The sequence below is a fragment of the Schistocerca serialis genome, chromosome 5 (genome assembly GCF_023864345.2).
Source record: "Schistocerca serialis cubense isolate TAMUIC-IGC-003099 chromosome 5, iqSchSeri2.2, whole genome shotgun sequence".
Classification (NCBI taxonomy): domain Eukaryota; kingdom Metazoa; phylum Arthropoda; class Insecta; order Orthoptera; family Acrididae; genus Schistocerca; species Schistocerca serialis.
This window is the reverse complement of record NC_064642.1, coordinates 566,111,916-566,128,557: the sequence shown is the minus strand read 5'-3', so window position 1 is coordinate 566,128,557 and position 16,642 is coordinate 566,111,916.

Genomic DNA, 16,642 nt, shown 5'->3' with positions numbered 1-16,642 from the left:
GGACCACAGCGCAGGGGGCCTTCCTCCGCGGCATGCTTACAGGGCGTACACGATAACTATTGACAGAGTACCAACGTGCTGCCGGCCGCTGTGGAAGAGCGGTTCTAGGCGCTTCAGTCCGGAACCGCGCTGCTGCTACGGTCGCAGGTTCCAATCCTGCCTCGGGCATGGATGTGTGTGATGTCCTTAGGTTAGTTAGGTTTAAGTAGTACTAAGTCTAGGGGACTCATGACCTCAGATGTTAACTCCCATAGTGCTCAGAGCCATTTTTGAACCAACGTGCTGTACAGGACGTCGAGACGAACAGTTTAGTATAAAACGCTTGTGGCCTATCAATTCCCAATTGGCCTAAAAAAACCACCTAAGCTAGAGCGCATTCCTGTCTCGCGAGATCTTCAAAATTCTCTCGCTCCCTTCACGCTAACTATTAGTCCCGAAACAAATGAATAAGATTTTTAGGTAGGAAATTAAAAATAGAGAAATGGTTCAAATGGCTCTGAGAACTATGGGATTTAACATCTGTGGTCATCAGTCCCCTAGAACTTAGAACTACTTAAACCTAACTAACCTAAGGACATCACACACATCCATGCCCGAGGCAGGATTCGAACCTGCCTCCGTAGCAGTTGCGCGGCTCCGGACTGAGCGCCTAGAACCGTGACACCACCGCGGCCGGCTAAAAATAGAGATTAATTTTGTTCTTGTCATGTATCTTAACGTAACGAAAGAAGAAACAGTCGCATTTATTCCTCTTTTTATGTCATACTTTATTGTGGCAAATTGTACGGAGTAATAAGAACCGCCACGCGGAGTGGCCGCGGGGTAAGAGGCGCCATGTCACTGACTGCGCGGTCCTTCCCGCCGGAGGTTCGAGTCCTCCCTCGGGCATGGGTGTGTGTGTTGTTCTTAGCACTTAAGTTAGTTTAAGTAGTTGTAAGTCTAGGGACCGATGACCTCGGCAGTTTGGTCCCTTAAGAACTCAAACACATTTGAACATGTAGTAAGAACCAGAGACGCAATATCAGTGAAATAATACATGAAAGCTGATAAGTAGACTACATTCAATTTTTTTTAAAAAAAATAGCTTCTTCTGTTTGTGATGAGAGGTGAGAGAGATGGTTGTACCGAGCAGGCATAACACGGCAGAACGCAAAATCTTGTCCGATTGCTGAGTACAGGCCACACGGTAACAACATGACACGTGTTTGGGTGGACCACAATTAACTATCAGCAGCTGAAATACTAACTGCAGAGGTAAAAGCCGGCCTTTCCCTTTTTCAAGCCCATTGGCAGCAGTATTTATCCAGAAAGGACAATATACATAAACTTTAACATTGTGTGTATTAACCTCATCGTAAGATTTTTATGTCATGTTTCTTTCATGTTCTGTGAGGGACGCCTTAAAACAATATAATCACAGAATTATTCTTATTCATTAGAATACGTTTTCGCTAGAGGTCACGGTTTGTGAAATATTCAAGAAAACGTATAGCAGGTACATTTAGTGGCACATCGGCCACGCTCTCACATCCCCCCTCCCCTGCCAGGTAAGGATTTTTAGTATGCTGTTCATGGCACTCACTCCACCCACCGCACAAAAATTTGTGACTACACGTATTATTTCCCATATTAGACCTTTTCTTGTTCTTCACTGACTAGGCTATTCTACCACTAATAAACTGTAAAATTTACGTTTATGTAAATTTTACCTCTAACAGCATAAAATTTACAGTTACGTTTTGTTTGTCTGACCTTCTTACTACAAACATAGTAGGGGTTAAGTTTAGATCGAATTGTAAACGTAATTAGTTTTGGCATAGCGTTTACAAATATCTCTCCCTCTTTCATTACAACGGCATAACGTAAATTAGAAACGTTAACAAAATAGCGGACTAATCCGTTGGCACAATAAGCTAGTTTACATATGCATTTACATCACACTCCGCAAGCCACCTAACGGTGTGTGGCGTGGTACCACTAACTGATCCCCCCCTTCCTCAATCCACTCGCTAATGGCGCGTGTGAAAAATAATAGTCGATAAGCCTGTCTACTGACTCCAATTTCTCGAATTCCCTCGTTGTGGACATTTCGCGAGCTGTACGTGCGAGAAGGTAATATGTTGTCCGACTATCTCCGGGAACTTCTCTCTCGAGATTTCAATAGTACCTCTCCGTGATGAACAATGCCTCTCTTGTAATGTCTGCCGCTGGAGTTAGATGAGCATCTCTGTAACGCCCCCGCGCCGACAGAATGTTCCCGTGACGAAACGCGCCGCTCTCCCTTGGATCCTCTCTATCTCGTCTATGCCCTACCTGGTAAGGATCCCGCAAAGATGAACAATACTCGAAAATCAGTCGAACAAGAGCCTAAAAGCCCCTTCCCTCGTGGATGAGTTACATTTCCTTAACATTCTTCCTATGACTCTCAGTCTGGCATTTGCTTTTCCTATTACTTGTTTTGTGTGGTCATTCCGCTTAAGGTCGCTCTGCTGTGGATCCAGTAAATATTGTAGATCCAGTGTTTCCAGTTATCAAACCAGTCAGAAGACGACTTAAAAAAACGTGTTTCCTGAAATTTGTCATAAATAGTGTAGTTGTATAGCTCTTCATTTTTTTTCCTACGTATCCGCAATACGTTAAATTTATTTACGTTCTAGGTCAACTGGCAGAGCCTGCACCATTCATCAGTCCTTCGCTGGTCATTCTGAAAATCGATACTTTTTGCCGTTGCCACTTTCCTATGGACAACCGAATCATCTGCGTACTGTCTTAAAGATCTTTCAATGCTTTCTGCTAGATTACTTATACACATTGTAAACAGTAATGGTCCTATCACATTTTCTTCGGGTACTCCGGAAATTACATCTACATATGTTGATTTTCTTCCGTTAAGGACGACGTTCTGACTTTTGTCTGCAAGAAAGTCTTGAATCTAACCGCAAATATGGACTGATCCCCGGTAAGTTCGTATTTTTTGCACTAAACGGCAGGTCGGGACTGTTTCAAATGCCTTCCTGAAGTCGAGGAACACGGCTTCAAACTGAGTGCCGTTGTCTACAGCGCTTTGGATCTCATGGAGGTACAGAGCGTGCTGAGTTTTGCAAGATATCTGTTTGCGGAATCCATGTTGATTTTTATAGAAGAGATTTTCGTTCTCCAAAAAGTCTTAATTCATGAGCATAAAACGTGGTCCATAATAATTTTACAATAGTTTGACATGATATAGTCCTTCTTGAAAACGGGGCGCTTCAGTCTGGAACCGCGCGACCGCTACGGTCGCAGGTTCGAATCCTGCCTCGGGCATGGATGTGTGTGATGTCCTTAGGTTAGTTAGGTTTAAGTAGTTCTAAGTTCTAGGGGATTGATGACCTCAGTTGTTAAGTCCCATAGTGCTCAGAGCCATTTGAACCATTTTTTGAAAACGGGAATGACCTGCGCTTTTTTCTACTTGCTAGGTAACTTCACTTGCTCCAGTGATCTACGATAAACTGCTGCTAGAAAGCGAGCTAGTTGTTTCCCATAATCTTTGTAAAATCTTATAGGTATCTCATCTGGTCCTGATACCTTTCCACTACCCAGCGAAGATAGTTCATTTTCTATTCCGTGTTCGATTATCTCAATATCAGCCATTTCGGTGACTGAAAGGAGCATGAGGAACCGTGTTACGCTCTGCCGCCGTGAAACGATTTTGGAAGACCGAATTCAGTGTTTCGGCCTTCTCTCTGTTATCTTCCGTTTCGGTGCCAGTATGTTCACTGAATGAATTAATAGGATTTCGAACCGATTACTGGTTTTACATACTAGCAAAACCTCTTAGCGTTTTTAGTCAGGTCGGTTGACAGAGCTTTACTTTCAAAATCATTGAACGCTTCTCTCACTGCTCTCCTTATGCTCATTTTCACTTCTTTTCAGCTTTTGTTTCTCAGCTAGGTTTTGATTTATCTTGAATCTGTGATGAAGCTCTCTCTGTTCAGGCATCAGTTATCTAACACGGCTGTTTCAAAAAAGGTCAAATATGGGAAACAAATCGTACAGTAAGAAATTTTTGTGATAGTAGCAGGGACTCCCACAAACACATACAATAAACCAGGGTCAGTGTGGGGGGAGGAGGGAGGGGGAAAAGAGTTGAGGAAGGAAGTCGGGTAGCGTTACAGCATCAGCTTTATCCGTTTTTCTTGAATAATTCGAAAACTGTGGCATCTAGCGAGAACATATCCAAGAACAAAATTAAACTATATTAAGTTTCCTACAAAAACGGTCCTATATATTTATTCTGTAAGACTAATAGTTTGCGCGGAGAGAGTGAGAAAATCTTAAAAATCTCTCACGACGCGCTTGCTATGTAGCTTAGGTAGATTTTGTAAGCCAATTTGTGGTAGTTTCCCGAGTTTATAGGCCCTAAGTGTCCTGTATCAAACTGTTTGTTTTGACGTCCTCTACAATCCTGTGGTACTTGTAAACTGTTACTGATTACACTCTGAGGAATAGAGAGTGTTGCCATAAAGCTGATCCTGACCCATGAATCCAAAATGTACCAAGCGACGACACATCAAGATTCGTAAAGAATACTAGCGGTTTTGGCAGGGTGCAGCAGACCCAACTAACGCGCATAGAATTTTGGTATTTTTATCAGTGCAAAACTGCGAATTCTTCTAGCCAGGTGCATATAACTAAACACTATAGCATCGACAGAGCCGAGCTCGCAGTCACGTCCACCGGTTTCCATGCCGTTGGCGCTTCGACGGAGCAACAAGTTCCCACTGTAGATTGTAGCAGCTTTCCCTGAAGCTAAGTTGTAGCTAGCGGAGCTGCATAAGCCGAATGCACCGGTCTCAGTAGTTTGTTTAACGTACTAGATCAAAGAGCATCTATATCCGAAATGCAATCCTTTCACCACCTAACCTCCTTGGCTACGGAACTGGACAGACGCTCGATCAAATAGGAAGTGATTAACTCCCAGTCCTACTCACAGTCCCTTACAGCGCATCCAGCAGATCGAACCAAACAAACAACATCACTCCCCCGACCCCCTCAAATCTCCTACACGATTTCTTCCACAACGAAACACATTTTGAAACTCCTACAAGTGAAGAAACACAAGAACTGGCGACAGGCAAGCCCAAAACTCGATATCATTTTGCAAATAAACTCGCCAAAAACTTAAACGTAATTCATTATTCTCGACTACCTAATATTGTTGTTTAATAACTTCACGCATTCATCCACACCACAATAGAATTACCTTTTCCAGTCTTTACCTCTAGCTTACCGCGCTTGCGCAACAAACCATAAATAGACGTAAACGCACCAGCAGCTTCTCAGTACATTAAAACGGTATTAGCAGAGGAACATAATAATGCCCCTGTTGATTCCCTCATCTACGACCACCTAAAGCAGCATCCTCTGCCCACCTTGCCGTGTTACAGAACATCTAGCACTATTCTAGCTTCCATCCTGAGATAAGGAAAAACCTCCAGAACTAATTCTTGAAATGAACAGTGCTTCTCTTCAAAGAAACCTCTTCATACTGCTGAATCAATGTAACATTCATCTTCAAAAAAGTTTCTTGGCTCGACCCTTCCCAAATGAATCCATGAACACTCTGAACGACACTTACGCCTTCCCAACACCGAATGTTGGACTCGTCTTAAATATCCCACAGATGACCATCACCTCTATTTCGCCCACTTTTACCTAAACAACTAAACATACGCCACTCTATGATCTCTGCTTCCTTACACCTTGAAAAAACCTTGGATCGCTTATGGGATCTGGTCTCCTGTTGCGTCTCCAAATCTACCCACTTCCAATCAACTGCATCCACCTTCTTCCCGCCTCATCAGCCTTCATCACTCTGTCCCTCATCTTTCATGCAACACGTTAGAGCTCCCAGTGACCCTTTATATCCTCCCTATTATGCTTTCCTCACAGTACCGACATACCAAAGGCACGTGAATCTATTTGCTCCAGTGAGTGAAGTCAACGTGTTCCTCGCCCATCATCCAGCCGTTTTGTCCTCACAAAGATCGTCTCAACTCCACAATAACAGTAGTTAGTGATGGTGCAACTATGGCACTTAACATTCAATTCCTCTAAAGCTCAGTCAATAAAAGCAGCACGAATCAACAACCCATTGCACGTTTCCAACTCCCACGTCACCAGACACACATGGAACTTTAAATAGCTAGGACTATTTTTCGACTGTTACATGGAAATTCCATTTACTCATTGTCCAACAAGGGACCCTGAATAGACAAACTACTAATCAGTTGTGTGGGTTACACCATACATCCTTCACGACTGCAGAAACCTTATCAGATACAACCTTACCTTTGTAAAGTTGCTCGATTTTCTGCTCTCCCCTCCCCCACATTTTCTCAGTCCTTGAAGGTCGCATTCCTTTTACTCGCATTCCGCAATCATCTACCTCCACCCTCCCTTTCATGACTCCTTTTGCAGTTGATTAAGCTTCCACTGCTCCTCGAATTATTGGAACACTTCCAGAAATCTTGTACATTCCATACGCTTTACCAGCTAATTCCGATCGTGCCTTTCTCATCACCAAATTTGCACCGCTGACAATCCTCTGCGAACTTATACCTTTCTTCCTCTACTTCTACAAATTCCACTTTCTGTTTCAAGGTCTATTTAACAAACACTCTGATCCAGAAATCTGCACAGAAATCTTGCCTCTCTTCCAGCTGCAGTCTTCGCTTTCTTTTTGTCTTCATAAAAGTCTGTCTTACTTACACCTATAAACACTTCACGCCTCCAGTTTTCACCCACGCCACAGGTACATTTTCCTTTCCAAACCTAACACAAAACCACAGTTATCTCCTGCTGCTTATACTACTTCATTTCCCATAAACCCAACCATTTACAGTTATCACGAGCAGCTGCTCATTTACCTGCAGTGGCCTGTCATCAGACCATGAACATCTCTACACTCACTATCAGAATTTATACATCTTAACTCTAATCGGTAAAGTCACTGACTATTCTAAAATATACCTACAAGCTGCAAGTTTTAAAAATTTGTGTAAGTTGAAGGGTGCCATAGCGATAACTGACAGCCACGCATGTCCGTGCAATTACATCTGGAGCAGAAGATAGAAAAGAACGTGGCAAACAGTACGTTGTCTACTGTTGAACTGCACTGATTCTCTCCCCACTGTCTCGTAATCTATTAGAAGCCTTCACCATGTCTACAGGTACGTGTAGGGATTCTCTCGGGGTGGACTGCTCGCACTGATGATGACTTTAATGACACTGTATCGACTTCCTATAAACCCTTTCGCACAGCCGGTACACTGCGAACAACAACGTGACGCATAACAGACCTTGAGCATTTGACAGCCACTGTGACCAACACTGAGTTATTTTTACTGTTGTTTGAACTGAAATACTTTTGACAACAGTTTATTTACATTTACCAATAAAAGAAGGAGGAAGAGCTCGCTATCAAATATTGATGTTCAGCCAACACAAAAGGCCTATACCAAATCCAAACCACAGCACTGTGCTCTGCACAGAATCTACGCTTGTTAAAACTCGACTGTTTCTGGCTATGGCACAGGAATGACATTCCTATCACCGACACTTTGTTTTTGTTACGTAATGAAGAGAGCCGAGTGTAAGATTTAAGTGTGGAGTAGCTTTCTATTAGGGGGACCGGAAAGTAATGTCGTTTCCACACATGTCGATATTCGTTTGTCATTTACCACTTCACTGTATAACTCAGAGTCTTGCCAAAAAGATTTTAAGCTTAGTGTGACCTGTTTACTTGTAAAAAATTAAATCATAAAATGTTTTGCAATTAATTCTAAAATGGCCAGTCAAATTCCAGAAGAGGCACATCATATGATTTATTGAGTTTCGCAACGGCAGTAACGTAACTGTTGCTATCAAAAACATTTTAGATGTTTATCCAAGTACATTAGAAGTTCGTAAATGCCAAACTTGGTTTCATAAGTTCAGATCTCAATATTTTAATCGCTATGAGTGGTATCGATCAGGAAGACCAACAACTTTAGACAGCAACATGTTAAAGGCAAAAGTGGAAGCAAATTCCTGTCAGACAATAGATGAACTGTAAAACACTCTTAACAAATTTTGGTCGACCATCCAATAACATTTTCAGCAGACTGGTGAAGACAAACGATAATAATGGAGCCACCATATGCATCATTTTGCTTCAGTGGCATAATACAGAAGCATGTGTCTGATCACTTGATCACTGGAGACGAAAAATGGGTCGTCTACGATACTCCAAAACGCAAAAAGCAGTGCTTTTCTCCCAATGAATCGCCGCGAAGTACAATTAAGACAGGTTTATACCCCAACAAGGCGCTTTAGTGTGTTTATGGAGTAATCGAGGGGTCTTTCATTTTCAAGTGCTGAAACCTAGACAGACTGAATACAAACCTTTAATGTGAACACCTGGATCGAGTAAATCAATCTTCAATAGCAAACTGCTCAGCGATTGTCAACAGAAAAGGCATTATTTTTCAACACGATAATGCAAGACCGCACTGCACAAGACGAACAGTGGAAAAAATAAATGAATTGGGGTAGGAGGTATTGCATCACCCACTATACTCGCCTGATACTGCGCCACCGGATTTTACTTTATTGAGATCGCTACAACATTTTTTAAGTGGCAAAAAATGTGAAAATGTGAACTGTCCAAACTGGCATCTCTAGATATTTTTCTCAAAAACCTATTGATTTCCATCAATCTGGCTTTGGAAATTTGCACACTAGATTGCAAAAGGTTCTTGATAACAAGGGTGATTGCATCACTGATTAAAAACGAAAACTTGGTAATAATTCATCTGTTCGAGTTTAATGTAAAAATACCACGTTACTTTTAATGTACTGTTGTTGTATGTCATTTTCTCGAATATATCAACTTGAAGGGCAAAGAGACGTAAAATTCTGTTTTGGTTTAACTTAGTCGGAAAATGTATGAGGTGTACGTGATCCATTTTAAATAGTTAAGAAATGGTCGGGTGAATTCAATCGAAATCTTGTTTCTCTTAAGGATGATCTATGTTTAGGAAGTTCTCAAAGTGCACCCACTTATTAAGTATCAAAATTTATCACCAATAGAGTGATTAAATGTATGTAAGCTGACACCGTACTTCTACCATATGGCAGAGTATGACATATTTTACTTGAAGGTGTAATTCTGAGTATGATTTGCGCAAAATAAATCCTTCATTTGTTGAATGGACAATAATGTCTGAAACGTCTTAAAAAATAATTGCTGTTGTGTGCTGACAAGGACTCACCAGTTCAACTCAGTATCAACCAAAGCAATGAGTCAGAGTCGGTGGCTCTATGCTATGGCTATCTCGCCTTTGGAGAGACTATTCCCAGTGTCTTCTATGATAATTAGATCATTACATACTGGGGGCCGGGGAGCGAGTGAAACATTACCTCGGGGATGACACATAAGTCTTTCAGACAAAAATAATGCAATATTATGCGAAAAGAGACTTCAAACGTAGAAAAAAGTCGCTTCTGTCCAACGAAGTTTAATTCAGCAGAAAAGTTCTTCGGCTATGCGACAACTGAGAGATTTCGACGTATGAATTGTTGGACCATCCGCTCTATTCACTATTTGTGATGTCCCAGATTTCCAGTTATTCCTCCATGCCAACAAATTTGTGGCTACTGAACATTTAGACTCTCATGAAAAGGTCATGACAGCTACAAATAGGCACCTTAAATACCTTATAAGACTGTATTTCATTGGTGGAATCTACTGTAGAGCAAACGTCTGGGCAAAATGCACTGAGGATACAGGTGGTTACAACGAAAAGTAGTCTTCATCGTCAATTTTTTGTAAACGAAATTGCATAAAATTGTCACGTGTATGCTGAAAAGAGCAGCAAAGCTACACTGCAAGTCTGCCACTTAATTCTTGGGCAATAGTTTTAACTACCCTATTAGAGCTCATTCATTTCACACCACAATCAAAAATGACGGCTACTATCATTTTCCTTCATCCGTCTTGCAGATCGGCGATAGCGGAGGTACGTAAAGAAAAATCAAACAGAGCTAAGGATAAAAAGGGAGAACTGTCACTGAGTCATATTATGGAACACTCGACGACAAACTGACGAGTGTTTCTTAACCATCAATTGTGAAGTTAACACTTCGGACGAGAAACTTAGTCAAATATAGCTTCGAACACGACACTGGGAATTTTTTTAAAAAAAAGTAGCAATTGGGAGTTCATAAAATAAAACGCATGTAATTCGATGCAAGATATATCGGTTAGACAGGAAGCACACTGTCGACGAAATATAAACAAGCTGAAGATGGTTTTAAATTGGGCGATTAGAAAACATCAGTAGTAGCTGATAACACTCATGAAACAGGCCATGCTCTAAAATGAGTTGAAGAGTTTCTTAAAATACAGTTCGTGGCGAAGAGGAGAAAGAAACTCGACCAACTTTAAGGACTCGAAATAACAATTTACCTGGACAGATTTAATAGCACAGTTAATGTAAAAATGATTCCTTAAACTTTTCTTAGACTTTTCTGATATTAGTATAAATACAGCACGCCTATTAAAAAATCAGAGCTAACTACCTTTACAGAATGAGATTTTCACTCTGCAGCGGAGTGTGCACTGATATGAAACTTCCTGGCAGACTAAAACTGTGTGCCGGACAGAGACTCGAAAGGTCCCGAGTTCGAGTCCTGGTCCTGCACGCAGTTTTAACTTCCTCTTGTTTTTGGTTTTTTTGAGCTAGATTGTACACCGACGATAATTAATATAAATATACGCTTCTGAATAACCAAGTTCATGATTGGGATAGGAAGGAACAGTTATATCTCGTTACATTGATTAGGTTGTGCATGTAACTCACTGGATAACATATTGTAATAGAAATCAGTTAGTGCCACAACAAACGGACGCTGTCGGCGACGTTGCAGAACGAAAGAAAGCATTCTATTGAATGAGCGGTGGTGTGATAGAACACAACGAGGAAGTTTTGTCCAAATGATTTGATTTTATGGCTGTTCTTTTGCATGCTCAAGTACTTCTAACTGATGATTTAAACATGGACAAATGATGAGTCTGTGACTGTCGAAACCCATACGCTGAACAAATATAATGATTTTTTATGAGAAATAAAAACGCGGAAGGCTTTTTCCTGTACACTAACTGGGTGGTTTGAGAAGTTAGTTTGGCTGGTAAGAAAGAAGTGAAAATTTTCTACAAATTGTTGCTTTTGTTTGTTACTATAGTTGTTACTGTTACAAACTCGCTGCATAATGTATTTCAATATTTCATTATCCTTTTCCTTAACTACAAGAAATGGAAATGACTCAGTAGTACAAGCGAAAGAATTCTGCTATCTAGCAAGCTACGACGGAAGCAGGGGAGATATAGGGGAGAGACTGCGACTGAAATGTCCGGTCGGTATGACCAAGTATTACCTATGGTAGTCAGGTCTCATTACATTTGCTCCAAACTGCTGAACTGCAAACTTGTGGGTTCATATTTACAGGATGAATATCTATTTCTCCGTCCTCGCGAAAAGGGTGATACCGAACTGCTCTGACAAAAAACGCAAAGCACTCAGAAGACATGGTCGGATGTTAGTGTAACTTCGTACATGTACACACTATCCGCAAGTGTGTAGATTATAAGAGCTACAGTTCACCATAACAGGTAGAACGGTCACCAGAGTCTATGACTATTGTTCGTGTTTAGTGTTGTTACCTTGCCTGGTAGGGTTTGTAAGGGGAGTAACAGCGTCAGATATTATCATTGTGAAGGACACGGCGATGCCACGTAATCGGCTGAGAAAGTGTTGTCAGCAACTGACAGAATTTAGGGACCTCAGTGTGGGTCTCTATTTGGCCGGCTGGTCAAACCGTCCAAATTCATATTTGAGTAGCATTCAGATGTGACGATGTCCATATGTTGGCCTGCTTGAGTGCATGAAGGCAGGCATATTCGTCCTAAAGGTCCGCACAATAGAGGCTCGCCATATTGTTCACCAGGTATACTATAACCTATTAAATTCTGCGCTTGCCATCCGAGAACAAGTAATGGACTCCTTACAGCATTCTGCCATCACGCACCATTGATCAGAGACTAGTAGCAGCCGGACTAGGGAACTGCTATCCCATACATCGACTGCCGTGAACACCACATCACAAACGACTGCATTTGGAGTAGTACCGTGACCTTGAACGATGGACTGCTCATGAATGGCACCGCATTGTGTTCAACAACGAATCGCATTTCTTTACTACCCCGGATGACCATCGTCGGCGAGTATGGCAGCAACCACGTGAGAGGTCCCATACTTCCAATGTTTTGGAGAGTTACAGTGATTTTACCCCTAGTGTCATGGTGTGGGGAGCCGTCAGGTATGAATACAGATCACACGTGATAGTGATGCCAGAATGGTATGTTACGGCCATCCTGAATCCTCATGTTACTTCTCACCTGACAGTATCGTGGCGCAATTTTTCAACAGGATAATGCTCGTCCTCATAAGACGCGTGTCTTTCTGAAAAGTTACCTATAATCCGTCTTGATTGCAAAATGTTTATTCATACGGTTCCTCTAGAACCATCTTCAGATCTGATATTTCGGTTACTCAGATCTGAAGATGGTTCTAGAGGAACCGAAACCGGTCGTATGAATAAACATTTTGCAATCAAGACGGATTATAAGTAACATTGTAAAATCACAGAGTGCGGCTATCCTATCAGACATTATGTCTGTTTTTGCAAAATCTCTCTGAAATATCTGGGTGATGCTGAAGTCTCCTGCGGCCAGTAAGATCCCCAGATCTGTCCCCAAGAGAACATGTGTGGGAGAAGCTCGGACATTAACTCCGAACCAGTCCAATTCCGAGATACCACGTTATGACTGTTGCGGGCCAGGTTGCCTCAGGAAAGGATACACCCTACCCAACAAAATCAGTGCGTGCACACAGATTAGAGGGTATGCAATATCACACTATGTGGGCTCATTGACTCGATTTTAAACTCTCTGTACTTTCTCAACTGTGCAATTTACTTCTTGCCTACTACATTCGTGGGTACTTTTTTGTCGGGCAATGTACTTTCAGGCAACTTTCAATTGCTGAGTGGGACTACAACATGGAACCTCACATTCAGCGAGCCATGCTCTTGCCGATTGCGCTATCCAGATACCGCTCACAACTCGTCCTCACATCTTCAGATCAACCAGTACCTTTCTCTTTCATTCCAAACTTCATTGAAGTTCTCCTAAAAACTTTCTGAACTAGCACTCCTAGACGAAAGAGTCGTCTATTACTCCTACTTATTCTTTGGCACTTGAGTCGTTGATGGGCTTTGCCTCCTCAGGATTCTGTGTTCACACATTTCTGGTCTCTTGTTTTCTCATCCACCATCGGATGTCCACTTTGGCAAGTTCATCTGACACATTGTCAATCCATCCTATCGCTGCTCGGCCTTTCCTTCTGGTGAAAATAGAAATGAATATTTCACTTTACAGCAGAATGCGCTTTGTTTTGAAACTTCCTGGCAGATTAAAACTGTGTTAGGGAGTAGTACCTTGTGCAGGAGAAATTCTGTGAAGTTTGTAAAATAGGGGAGAGGTAAAGACAGAAATGGAGCCGTGAGAGTGAGTTGAGAACCCTGCCTAGATAACTGACAGTGATAGCTTTGCTCACTAAAGGCAAGATTCACAGTATGAGCCTCAGACAGCCATTGAAAGTTGTTTGGTATTTCGGAATCGCCCGCTTTGCGAGAATGTGAAATTCATCATATAAATATGATAACACAAATCAGTTTGGAACATATATGATAGTGGACTGCCAAATGCATGGTCTGGTTTCGACTCCCGGTGCGACATATAATTTTAATACCACAGGAAGTTTCAAAGCAGCGCACAGGCTGATGCAGAGTGAAAAATCAAGTCTGGAAACTTCCAGTATTTGATCGCGGTCTATAGCAGCATAGAGTAATAGGTTTTTGTATTACTCTTTGTCCTGAGATTTTTGTTGTCTGTTCCTGTACCAAGATAATTCTCCATTACTTAACTACAGCCCGTACTTACGACACTTGAAAGTAAGTCATGTGACAGTCTTTTGCTGGTATCAGAGCTGTGTGGAACGTACTTCACAAGTGAACCTCCTGAACCGGCAATAAGTTCAAATCAACCACTTCCCTGACGAAAAAGAATTTCCGACATCATTGCAATCGGGCAGTGAATTAATCCAAAGGCGGCAAGTGAAAATTTGTGCTAGACCGGGACTCGAAACCGGATTTCCCGCTTACCGCGACCGGTCGCCTTCAGCACTTCAGCTGAAAAATCAAATGTGTGTGAAATGTTATGGGACTTAACTGCTAACGTCATCAGTCCCTAAGCTTACACACTACTTAACCCAAATTATCCTAAGGGCAAACACACACACCCATGCCCGAGGGAGGACTCGAACCTCCGCCGGGACCAGCCGCACAGTCCATGACTGCAGCGCCCGAGACCACTCGGCTAATCCCGCGCGGCGCACTTCGGCTATCTGAGCACACTTCTAGTCCAACCTAAATTCCCGTATGTCGCAGACTACGTAGGTAGTGCCTGCTAAGCATTGTCCTCATTACCCACAGCCTTAGCGGATACTCGCAGAAGATCGAACGAAAAATGCATCCAGACTAAAGGTATCTTAAAACGAGAAATGGATAGGTCAAATAAAGATATAGTGGGTATTTGCGATGTACAGTTGCAGAAAGAACGTGATTTCCGTTCAGGTGAGTACGATGTTATCAACGCAAAATCAAATTTAGGAACTTCCAGCAAGCTGAACAGCTGTGGGTCAGCAACTTCTGTTAATCAGTACAACGAGAAACCAGTCAAAGTTGCAATGCTTTCTTGCAATTTTGATGGTTTTTCGTTGTACTGACAAAAACAAATATCAGTAATGCAGGAGGAGGACTGGTCAAAAATAGGAATGCATGTGAACCAGTATAGACAACTCAGTGCATCATCGTAGCAAAAATAATTCCAAAACTTAAACTGATATTAGGTGTTAATAACTTCCTCTTTTCCATAAACGCTATGCCTGCAACAATCAGTCTGCATTTCATATCCTCTTTACTTCGGTAACCGTCATTTATTTTGCTGCGCAAATAACAAAGCTCGCCGACTACTTCTAGTGTCTCATTTCCTAATCTAATTCTGTCAGCATCATCTGATTTAATTAGACTACATTCCATTACCCTTGCTTTTATTGATATTCAACTAATAACCTATCACTATCCATTCCGCTCAATCTTCTCCTCTCTGAACTTTAATTCCCTCTTCAAATTTCTCTTCGGTTTCTTTCACCACTTGCTGGATGTACAGACTGAATATCTTCCAGCGTGAACATTATGACCTGCTCCTCCCTTTCACTGCTTTCGATTCTTATAAGGACAATCTGCTTTCTTTACAAGTTGTGTATAACCTTGCGTTGTTAGTGTTTTATTCCTGCTACCTTCGGAATATCAAAGAATATATTAAGGACAACATAGTGAAAAGCTTTCTCTAAATCTACAAACGCTATAAATGTCGGTGTTCCTCTCGTCAGCTTATATTCTAAGACGTCAGTATTGTCCTGCGTGTTACTGAATTTGTTGGGATCTAGACTAATGTACCCGAAGGTCGATCTGAAGCAGCTTCTGCATTCTTCAGTAAATAATCCATGTCAGTGATTTATTGAGCTGATAGTTTGATAATACACTGCCTTCTATGGATTTAGAGTCATTACATTCTCCTTGAATCTGAGAATATTTCAATCGTGTAATACAGCTCGCATATCTCGTGGAACAGTTTTGTCACCAGTAAATCCCCACCCTCGAGTCTTTAATGAATCCAGCGTCCTTATATAAAACTTCATATCTCTCAAACTGTGTTTCGTACAATGATATACACTGAAGATCCAAAGAAACTGGTACACTTGCGTAATATCGTGTAGGGCCCCTGCGAGCACGCAGAAATGCCGCAACACGACGTGGCATGGACTCGATTATGTCTGAATTACTACTGGAGGGAATTGACACCATGAATCCTACAAGGCTGTCCATAAATCCTTAAGAGTACGAGGGGGTGGAGATATCTTCTGAACAACACGTTGCAAGGCATCCCAGATATCCTCAATAATATTCATGTCTGGGGAGTTTGGAGGCCAGTAGAAGTGTTTAAACTCAGAAGAGTATTCCTGGACCACTCTGTAGCAATTCTGGACGCGTAGGATGTCGCATTGTTCTGCTGGAATTGTCCAGGTCCTTAGGAATGCACAATGGACATGAATGGATACTGGTAGTCAGGCAGGATGCTTACGTACGTGTCACATGTCAAAGTCGTATCTGGACGTATCAGGAGTCTCATATCATTCGAACTTGACAGCCACCACACCATTACGGAGCCTCCACCAGCTTGAACAGCTGACATGCAGGGTCCATGGATTCATGAGGTTGTCTCCATACCCGTACACATCCATCCGCTCGATACAATTTGAAACGAAATTCGTCCGACCAGGCAACATGTTTCCAGTCATCAACAGTCCACTGTCGGTGTTGACGGGCCCAGGCAAGTCGTAAAGCTTTGTGTCGTGTAATCATCAAGGGTGCACGAGTG